Below are 10,269 nucleotides of genomic sequence, written 5' to 3'. Positions count from 1 at the left end.
AGGCAGAGTGGGGACCTGGTCAGACTTCCAGAATCCAGTTATTATGCAGGTCTGGTGCTACACTTATTAACATGTGTCCTCAGACAAGTTATTAACAATTTGTGAACTCAGTTTCTCAGAAGTGCCATTGGAAACACAGACTGGAGACTTGAAGTTTTTCTAAATTATTAGACATCTAATGGCAGTTTTGCTAAACTTCTAATGTTAATGCTAGGATTTGGGGCTGAAGGTTAGGAAGTTTTTCACGTCTCTACTTTCCTACAAAGTCTTTGTTGTTGTCATTGTTAAGTGCTGTCAAGTGGGTTCTAACTCATAACAATCCTGTATAGGGTTTCTAAGGAGTGGCTAGTGAGTTTGAACCACTGACCTTTCAGTCTAGTGCTTATCATACAGTATCACACCAGGATTCCTACTAAGTCTCTAGCAGAGAACACTAGTAAGATAATTTAGAGAATATATGTTTTCTCCTGAAATGTTATGTAAAACTTAACACAGCTAAGAGGCACAGATAACAATTATTCATTTTCTTTTTGCTTGTACCCACTCCCCTTTTATCAGAGGAAAGTTGTCATTAGCTAAATACATTCCAAGGTTGTTTCTTTATACTTTGCTTTGTTTTAAAGGAAATGCATTCAATAATTTTTCCTTACATTCATACGGAGCTTTTACATTTTACAATATATTTTTACATACTTTGTTCAATAGTGTTGTTGGTTGTTTTTTTCCCCAAAAAATTTCTGTGTGATTTTTAAAACAGCTATCCTAAGGTATGCTTTACATACAATAAAATTCACCCATTTTTAACATACGTTAGATGAGTTTTGTCAAATGCATGTCATTGTGTCACCACCACCATACTCATGCTTCAGATCATTTCCATCAATCCCAGCTCCAACATGCCTCTCTGTAAGTACCCTCTCCCAATAACCCCCACCCCACACAACTACTGGTATGTTTTCTGTTACTATGGTTTTGGCCTTTTCTAGAGTTGCATATAAATGGACTAGTGTAGTATCTAGTCTTTCCTGTCTAAATTTTTTAAATCATGCACTATATTTTTTTCAGAGCACTTTTTGATCTCTAGAAACATTTCAAAGAAAGTACAGACAGTTCATATACAGCCCTTTCCCCTGCCCTCTTTTCTTCTGTTATTAACATCTTGCATTCCTGTGTTGTTTTTATTATAAATGATGAACCAGTATAGATACATTAGCATTAACTGAAGTCTATACTTTACATTATGATTCACTCTTTGTGTTGTGCAATCATATGGGTTTTGACAAAAGCGTAATGTCCTGTATTCCCCATTACGGTATCATGCAGAGTAGTTTCACTACCCTGAAGATACCCTGTGTTCCACCTATTCATCTTTCCTCCTGTATGCGGGACAACCAGTGATCTTTTTATTGTCTCTATTGGTGTGATGCTGTTGGTTAATGTGCTGAGCTGCAAGGTCGGTGGTTCAAGTTCCCCAGACACTCCTCAGAAATCCTATACAGGGTAGCTCTGAGTTGGAACTGACTTGAAGACACTTAACAACAACAACAACAAAACAACAACAATTGGTTAAACAAGGAGCCCTGGTTTAAACATTGGAATACTCACACAAGGTTGGTGGTTCACACAGTGGGTTAAACATTGGAATACTCACCACAAGGTTGGTGGTTCACACTCAGCAGCTGCTCTGTGTGAAAAAAGATCTGGCAGTCGGATTCCATGCAGTGTTACAGTCTAAGAAACCCTCAGAAGCTGTTCTGTTCAGTCCCACAGGGTCACTGTGAGTCAGAAGCAACTCGATGGCTGCGGGTTTGATTTGCTTGTCATTTTATTCAACACATAGCTATTAACAGAAAGGTCAATATTTCAATCCTATCACCAATTCCATTGTGGAAAAGAGCTGGTGATCTTCTCTTGTATAGATTACAGTCTGGGAAATCTTATGGAACAGCTCTACTCTGTCACATAGAGTAACTATGAGTTGGAATAAAGAAGACTAGAGATGAATTGACATATTTGAATTATGATGTTGGCAAAGAATATTGAATATACCATGGACTGTCAGAAAAACAAACAAATATATATTGTAAGATGTACAGCTACAACATCCCTTACAAGAGACATGAGGAGACTCTGTCTCATGTACTTTGGATATGTTATTAGAAGAGACTTGTCCCTGTACATTGCAAAGTTGTTGTTGTTGTTAAGTACCATGGAGTCAGTTCTGACTCATAGCGACCCTGCACAGGGTCTCTGAGGCTGTAAATTTTTATGGGAGCAGAACACATCACCTTTCTCCTGCGGAACTGCTGGTAGTTTTGAACTGCTGACCTTGAGGTTGGCAGCCCGACTCATAACTACTACACTACTAGAGCTCCTTAGAATGTAAAGTAGAGGGTCAGAATTAAAGAGGAAAACCCTCAATGAGATGGATTGACACAGTGGCCACAGCAATGACCTCAGACATAGGAAAGATTATGAGAATAATGCAGGACTAGCTAGTATTTTCATTCTGTTGTACATAGGTTAGCTATGAGGTGGGACAGATTCAATGGCATCCAACAACAAGAAATTATTTGTGGGAGAGTGTTTTGATTCCTCTTAGAAACTCCATGCCAGAGAAAGCCAATCCTCTCTGATTTACATTTGTGGAAACAGGCATGAAGAAATGATTTGTGAACTACAAAGTTTTTGACTATTGATCTAGATACACTAACTCTAGGATGTCAATTTCTAGTGTTCCCTTGCATTTTTCATTTGTTTTATGCTTTCTTTTAAAATTCTTGTGTTACTACAAGTATATAAGATAACTGTTGCACAAAATTTAAAAATATAGATACATGAAAGAAAAAAGAGCCAAAAATCCTCTGCTCAGAAGAGATAACTGTTGACATTCATGTCATTTCACACTTATAGCTTACAAAATGGGTTAATAGGCATAATCTTCTGTATCTTGATTATCAAAGTATTTTTTCTTATTTCTATATTTTCACACCAGTATGTGCATTTCACATTAATATGTACATTTGCAACATTTTTTAATACGTCTGTTGAATCTTTATATTGATGATTGAATGTGCATTGTCATATTGATGGTATATAATACTAATGTTATTTTCAATTTTATGCTATTCTGATCAATTTTACATTTATTTATTTAATATTGTATTTATTTGTTATTTAAAACTATATTTATTTATTTTATTTCTATCTGTATTTCTAAAGCATGCATGTGTGTTTGACTTGGTCATTTAAGATTTGCCTGTCTCTTTAAAAGCACAACTATGGCTTCTGCCCCAGATAGCCTAGAGATGCTGGTGAGGGTATTGTACTTGGTGTACAGATGGAGAAATGAAATACATCCAAGTGAAGACACTTAGCTGATGAGTTTTGTACTTTGCCTCAGATATTTTTGTGATTGGAATGTGAAAAATAAAAACAGCAATCCTACCCTAAAAAAAGAGGAACTTTGAGTAAAAAATTGGCAGTAAAGGGTCTGAAAAAACAAGCTTACCTTAGCAGTACAACCCCAGTAGTTTCAGTTCTCCCTTCCCCTCTTCTCTTCCCAGACCAGAAATCTCTCAAAATACATGGACCAGCTGAAAAAATCTTTAGTATTAGAGTGAGGCTTGTTGTTGATGACAAGGAAAGAGCCTGTGACCAACAGTAACCAGCCAGATGGCAATGGTAAAGATGATTCAGGTTTTCTCAAGCTCCCTTGATTCCAAAATTGTCTTTGTATATTTAACTTGAACTAAATGTTATTTTACATAGTAGCTTTTTTCAAAGTCTCTTTACCAGAAACAGATAGAATACTGTAGTTAGTAGAGGGGATCCATTTGCACTTAAATTCTTTTTATCCCACTACCAGTTCTTTGTTTTCTTAAAAAAACAAAAAAAAAACAACAAAAAATCCAACTTCAAGTAGAAGGAAGCTTAGATATCATTCAGACCAGCCTTCTCATTTTATAAATGAGGAAATAGGTAGAGAATATATTGTTTAATTTTCATTTGCTTCTTTTTTCATTTTGTTCTAAAGATTTGATTCTTCAACTCTTGGATTATGTAACTATTTTGATAATGATGGTTACCCTAGCAACTCCTTGATCAGTAATGACTAAATTAGGTTTTCTAAAAGAAATGTATTTTGTCTTTTGAAGGAATACATTTTAAAACCCTCAGAATTATTTGAAATTGAATGGTTAACTGTTCAACACCCTCCCCCACTTATAATCCTTATATTTTTCTGTATCTTTCACCTTTCTTGTTTCACTCCTTGTACTTCATCTACTACACTTTTTTGTTCTTTAACCTTTCTTACTTCACTCCTTCCTGTTTTAGAAGAAAAACTCTCCTTGTCCTTTGCAAGGGTAAATTCTTCATTTGTGCTCTTTTTCCCCCTCCTCAAAACTATTTTGTAAAGTAAGCTATATTAAGTGAATACAAAATAGAAAATAACTAAGACATCAAAACTATTTTCATTTCAGCAACAATTACCTAGCAAATATAAACAATTGGCACTAATTATATTGTTGCTGTTGTTAGTTACCTTGAAGTTGGTTTCAACCACAGTGACCCTATTCACAGCAAAATGCAATGTTGCCAGGTTCTGTGCCATTCTCACAATTGTTGGTATGTTTGAGCCCATTGTATGGCAACTGTATTAATCCATCTTTTGGGGGGGTCTACCTCTTTTTGGCTAATCCTCTATTTTACCAAGCATGATGTCCTTCTCTAGTGACTGGTCCTGCCTATCCCTCCATAACATGTTTGAAGTATGAGAGACAAAGTTTTAACATCCTGGCTTCTAAGGAGCATTCTGATTGCACTTTTTCCAGGACAGATTTGCTTGTTCTTCTAGCAGTCCATGGTATTTTTAATATTATTCTCCAGTACCATAATTCAAATGCATTGATTATTCTATGGTCTTCCTTATTCATTGTTAAACTTTTGTATGTATATGAGATGACTGAAAATATCATTGCTTGGGTCAGGCACACCTTAGTCTTCCTCAAACTGATATCTTTATTGTTTAACACTTTACATTAGCAATAAAAATAACAAGGTATGTAGTAATTAACATAATTGAGACTGCAGAAAACCTTTGTCAAAAGTAAATTTAAACTCCAGAGCCACTCCCCAGAAAGCCTACATACGGTCGCTATGACTCAGTACCAACTCTACAGCACTTAACAACAACAACAAGGACCACAAAGAAGATTTGAAGATACCATTTTCAAGGATAATATGACAATGTTTGTAATGATAAAGATTCTTCTCCAAGCACTCAGGTCGTTCATGATAATTAAAAAACAAAAAAGTCAGCAGGATATTTTTAGAGGCTCACCTACTGAGTTTAGAATGCCCATATAAGTATAAAGGGTAAATTATAAAATAACTAAGGAGTTTTGAAATAATAAGAGAAAAGGCATTGGGAGATTTTATACTCAGCTATTTTAATATTGGAGGAAGACTCATTAATAACCTGTGATATGCAGATGATACAACCTTGCTCGCTGAAAGTGAAAAGGACTTAAAACATTTACTGATGAAGATCAAAGAGCACAGCCTTCAGTATAGATTACATCTCAATGTGCAGAAAACAAAAATCCTCACCACTGGACCAATAAACAATATTCTTATCGACGGAGAAAAGATTGAAGTTGTCAAGGACTTCATTCTTCTTGTATCAACCATCAACACTCATGGAAGCAGCAGTCAAGATATCAAACGACATATTGCATTGGGCAAATCTGCTGCACAAGACCTTTTTCAAGTGTTGAAGAGCAAAGATGTCAGCTTGAGGACTAAGGTGCGCCTAACCCAAGCCATGGTATTTTCAGTAACCTCAAATGCATGTGAAAGCTGGACAGTGACTAAGGAAAACCATGGAAGTATTGATGCTTTTGAGTTATGGTGTTGGAGGAGAATATTGAAAGTGCCATGGGCTGCCAGAAGAACCAATAGATCTGCTTTAGAAGAAGTGCAACCAGAGTGCTCCTTGAGGGCCAAGATGGCCAAACTTCGTCTCTCATACTTCAGACATATTGTCAGGAGGGAGCCATCACTGGAGAAGGATATCATATTTGGTATGGTGGAGGGTCAGAGAAAAAGAGGAAGACCCCCAACGAGATGGATTAGCCAGTGGCATCATCGATGGACTCAAGCGTGGCAACAGTAGTGAGGTTGCCCAGGATCAGGCAGTGTTTTTTTCTGCTGTGCATAAGGTCGCTATGAGTCAGTACCAACTTGATGGCACCTAACAACAACAATTTTAATATTAAAGCTAGTTAAAAAACCAAGCCAGCAAACTAGTAACATATAACATGCACACACAGACACATTTATCCATCTAAATATTCTATATATTATATCACAGAGACAGCATCATGAATCTGTAATACAGTTTTCTTTGATACAAAAAGTCATAGGAAAACTGGCTTACTATATGGAGAAAGTAAATTTGTATCCCTACCTCATACCATGTATAGAGGTGAACTCCTGTGGAATTAAAGCATAATTGTGAAAGTAAACCTATAACATTAAAAGAATATATATAGACAAATACTAATGTAATCTTGGAATGGAAATGGATTTCTTAAATAAGATCCCCAATCACAAGTCATAAGGTTAAAGCTCGATGGAATTTAATCATTCATTACTGTGATAGTTAAGATTTTGTGTCAACTTGGCTGGGCCAGGATTCTCAGTGGTTTAACAGTTAAGATGTGGTTATCACCTCCATGATGCTACCTCATCTTAAGTAATTAGTGGTGAACTGATGTATTGTATATGATGTATGTGTTGTAAATCCTCACTTCAATGACATGAATGAGGCCAAATGCATTCTACATGGTTAGATTGTATCTTAAGTTAACCTCTTTTGAGATATATAGGAGAGAGAAGGGAGCAAAGACAGAGGGACCCACTGCCCCCAAGAAAAAAGTGCCAGAAATTGAGTGCATCCTTTGGATCTGGGGCCCCTAACACATAACAGAACATCAAGACACATAGAGACACATAGGAAACTTCAAAGGATGCGGGAACTACACATGCTGAAATGAGGTAAGGGACTTTCTGCATAGCTGGTGCTTTGACTTCACACTTCTAGGCTCCTAAACTCTGAGAGAATACATTTTTGTTTCCATCTACTTGTGGTATTTCTGTTATAGCAACACTAAATAACTAAGACAGTTACCAAGGATTTCAGTCCAATGAGGTACACGATGCATAAACTTGGCGGAGGAATGATGACGCAAAATAAATTTGTTTTAGTGTTCAGAGTTGGCATGACACACACACATTTTCTCACACATATGCACCTATAGAAGAAAACCAAAGAAAAACAGGCAAAAATACAAGAAGTCAATTCACAGAAGGGAAAACATAAACATTATCAAGCGTGTAAAAGGAGAACTAAACTCACTAGCAATCAAAGATAATCAATGAGAAAAATAATTACACAGCACATTGATTCCAACAATTTGACAAAAAAAGATAAGATGAATGTTATTATCTAGAATGTGGAGAAACATGCGCTGCAAATAAAAATAAAACTGATCAACTATTCTGGAGAATGATTTGGCAGTATTGAATGAAATTAAGTGTCTGAGTAGAGTGTAGTAACAACCCTCTTTCTGGATGCTTACTTTTGTGAAGCTTTCTCTCGGGTTTCTGTGAGAACATGAATGAAGTTGTTCCTTGAAACACTCACTGTTTGTATTAGTGAGGAGTTAGTTGGTGGTAACCTATCTATTCATTAGGTTGGCAGTTCAAATCCATCAGCTGCTTCATGGGAGAAAGATGAGACTATCTGCTCTTGTAAAGTTTTATAGTCTCAGAAACCCTGTGGAACAGTTCTATTCTATCCTATAGGTTTGCTATGAGTCAGACTTAACTTGATGTCATTGGGTAGGTACAATAGAGGGATATGGCTACAATTTTATCTTATAAAGCAGGTAAGTCCTGGTGTGGCATTGTGGTTTATGTGTCAGATTGCAAAGTCATGTGAACTGTAAGGTTGGTGGTTCAAGCTCCTCAGCAGCTCCTCAGAAAACCTATACAGAGTTGCTATGAGTCAGAACCAACTTGATGGCACTTAACAACAATAACAACAATCTATAAACTACATGTATATATGGTAACATGGTTAGATCTTAAAAAACATAGGGTTGAGTGAAAAAGACAACCAATTATGAGCTATAGTAAAATATTTATGTATTTAAAACATATAAATCAAAAGTACGCAACTTTCAAGGATAGTTACATATCCAGTGACATTTATTCAACACATTGCAGATGAACTGGGGTAGGTGTAGGTATGAAAATATCAGAGAACATATGAGGAGGCATAACAGATTCATCATGATATTGATTAGTATGCTGAATTCAACTCTACACCTGCTGAAAAACAAACAAACAAACAAAAAAAAACCACACACACGTTCACACACACACACAAATTTATTAATTTAACAAATATTTATTAATAACCTGCTGGAAGTGAAAAAAAAAATCACTACAGATTCTACCACACAGATAACCACTGCTGACATTTAATACAACTGTGTTCTTCTCTAGTCTCTCCACTTCTCTCATTTCTGAGTACTTGACAAAGTTATACATGTATGTTAAAACACACTTTACCTTTCAAATTTACTATAATGCTACAAAGTTGCTGTTTTCCCAGCCTAAAAACAATTCCAAAATTTTCTTGACAAAAATCATCTGCCTTCCTATTTCTCATCTCAAGATTTTGTATTCAAACAGTTAACCAAACTTACTTTTTCATTCACTTGCAATCTACAGTAATAATCATCATTCCATTAATTAAAGTTGTTTTATCCCAAACCACCAGGAGTTTCTTAAATTTTAATTAATGATCTTTCCTCTGCATAGATTAATAAGCATTTATTGCTGTATACTATAATGTACCCCTCCCACTCATCTGTCGGTTTGTCGTATTGTGGTGACTTGCGTGCTGCTCAGATTCTGGAAATTATGCCATGGGTATTTTAAATACCAGAAGGGTCCCCCATGGTGGACAGGTTTCAGTTGAGCTTCCAGACAAAGACAGACTAGGAAGAAGCAGAGAGGGACTGCTTCCAAATATTAAGTCACTGAAAACCTTATGAATAGCATTGGAACGCTGTCAGCACCAGAATATTGAATAGTGAAACATGATGAAGAGCAACAGGATATTGTCAGATATAGACCCACTCATGTTGGAAGGAACTCAAAACGTGACTAGGGAAGAGCTGCCTCCTCAAACTAAAGTTGACTGTAATGACACTAATGGAGCAAAGCACTAGGGACCTTCATTTGCTAATGGAACACAACTCAAAATGACTTTAAAGAGCTGTAAATGTCCATTAATTATCAGAGTATGGAATGTACAAAGTATTAATCTAGGAAAATTGGAAATTGTTGAAAATGAAATGAAATGCATAAGCATCAGTATCCTAGGCATTAGTGAACTAAAATGGAATGGTATTGGCAATTTTGAATCTGACAATCACATAGTTTGTTGTGCCTGGAATGATAAGTTGAAGATGAATGGCATCACATTCATCATCAAAAATAACATATGAGGATCAGTCATGAAGTACAACAATATCTGTAATAGGACAATATCCATCTACCTATAAGGGAGACCAGTGAATACCACTATTATTCAAATTTACACGCCAACCACTAAAGCGAGTGATGATGAAATTGAAGAACTTTACCAACTTCTTCAGTCTGAAATTGATCAAACATGCAATCAATATGTATTGAAAATTATTTATGATTGGAATGCAAACATTGGAAACAAAGAGGAAAGATTGTTGTTGTTGTTGTTATGTATTGTGGAGTTGGCTCTGACTCATTGTGACCCTGCACAGGGTTTCTGAAGCCGTAAATCTTTACGGGAGCAGAAAGCCTCATCTTTCTCCCATGGAATGGCTGGTAGTTTCAAACTGCCAACCTTGAAGTTAGCAGCCTGATTCATAATACTATACTACCAGAGCTCAAGAGAAAGGATTAGTAGTTGGAAAATGTAGCTTTGGTGATAGAAATGATGCTGGAGATAGCATGATAGAATTTTTCAAGACCAATGACTCTTCATTGCAAACACCATGTCTAAACAACATAAAAGAAGACTGCTGTTGTTGTTGTCAGGTGCCATCGAGTCGGAACCGACTCATAACGACCCCATGCACAGCAGAACGAAACAATGTCTGATCCTGGGCCAACCTCACTACTGCTGCCACACTTGAGTCCATCAATGAT

The 10,269-nt window shown here is 36.3% G+C and overlaps 1 pseudogene; it reads left to right on the top strand.

Moving 5' to 3' along the window:
• The window catches only part of LOC102814703, a 145,443-nt pseudogene that overhangs the window by 103,836 nt on the left and 31,338 nt on the right, over positions 1-10,269 (top strand).

This window comes from Chrysochloris asiatica, unplaced genomic scaffold, assembly GCF_000296735.1.
Source record: "Chrysochloris asiatica unplaced genomic scaffold, ChrAsi1.0 scaffold00057, whole genome shotgun sequence".
NCBI lineage: Eukaryota > Metazoa > Chordata > Mammalia > Afrosoricida > Chrysochloridae > Chrysochloris > Chrysochloris asiatica.
This window is presented reverse-complemented; position numbering and strand designations above follow the sequence as displayed.